General features: G+C 47.9%; 1 pseudogene; it reads right to left on the bottom strand.

The window, feature by feature from the left end:
- Nucleotides 1-143, bottom strand: part of LOC113098984 (glutamate receptor ionotropic, NMDA 2B-like) — a 13,376-nt pseudogene extending 13,233 nt beyond the window's left edge.
- Nucleotides 144-962: the final 819 nt, after the last annotated feature.

The raw sequence follows: 962 nt of genomic DNA on the forward strand, positions 1-962 counted from the left end.
GGTAGTAAGTGGTGACGATGGAGAAGATGTACCAGTCGTACTCCTCCATGATGTTGAGCATGACGGACGCCTGCTGCTCGATGGAGGGTCCGAACTGAAAGAACATGGAGTTATCGTCCTGCGGAAAGACACACAGGAGTGTGAGTGTGTGAAACACATGAATGTTTATATCTTCACTGAATGTAACTCTATTATTGTCCAGCACTAATCAGCTAAATGGCTTATATTATAAACATTAACATCACGATTGACTGCAAAACTTCTTTGATTCAGTGAGTATATGGGAAAAAAGTGAAAGTCAAAAATATTTGCAAAGTATGGTGACCCATACTCTGAACTGGTGCATAAACCCATCCAAGTGCACACACACACACACCTGGAGCAGTGAACACACACACACACCTGGAGCAGTGAACACACACACACCCAGAGCAGTGAACACACACACACACACACACCTGGAGCAGTGAACACACACACACCTGGAGCAGTGAACACACACACACACCCGGAGCAGTGAACACACACACACACACACACACACCTGGAGCAGTGAACACACACACACACCCAGACTAGTGAACACACACACACACACCCGGAGCAGTGAACACACACACACCCCAAGCAGTGAACACACACACACATCCGGAGCAGTGAACACACACACCATCCGGAGCAGTGAACACACACACATCCGGAGCAGTGAACACACACACACATCCGGAGCAGTGAACACACACAAACCCCAAGCAGTGAACACACACACACACACACCCGGAGCAGTGAACACACACACACCCGGAGCAGTGAACACACACACACCCAGAGCAGTGAACACACACACACCCCAAGCAGTGAACACACACACACACCCGGAGTAATGAACACACACACACACACACACACACCGTTCAGAGTTTGGGATCAGAATGAATTTTTTTTTGTTGTGGTTTATTTTT

Source organism: Carassius auratus, unplaced genomic scaffold, assembly GCF_003368295.1.
Source record: "Carassius auratus strain Wakin unplaced genomic scaffold, ASM336829v1 scaf_tig00216796, whole genome shotgun sequence".
Lineage (NCBI taxonomy): Eukaryota > Metazoa > Chordata > Actinopteri > Cypriniformes > Cyprinidae > Carassius > Carassius auratus.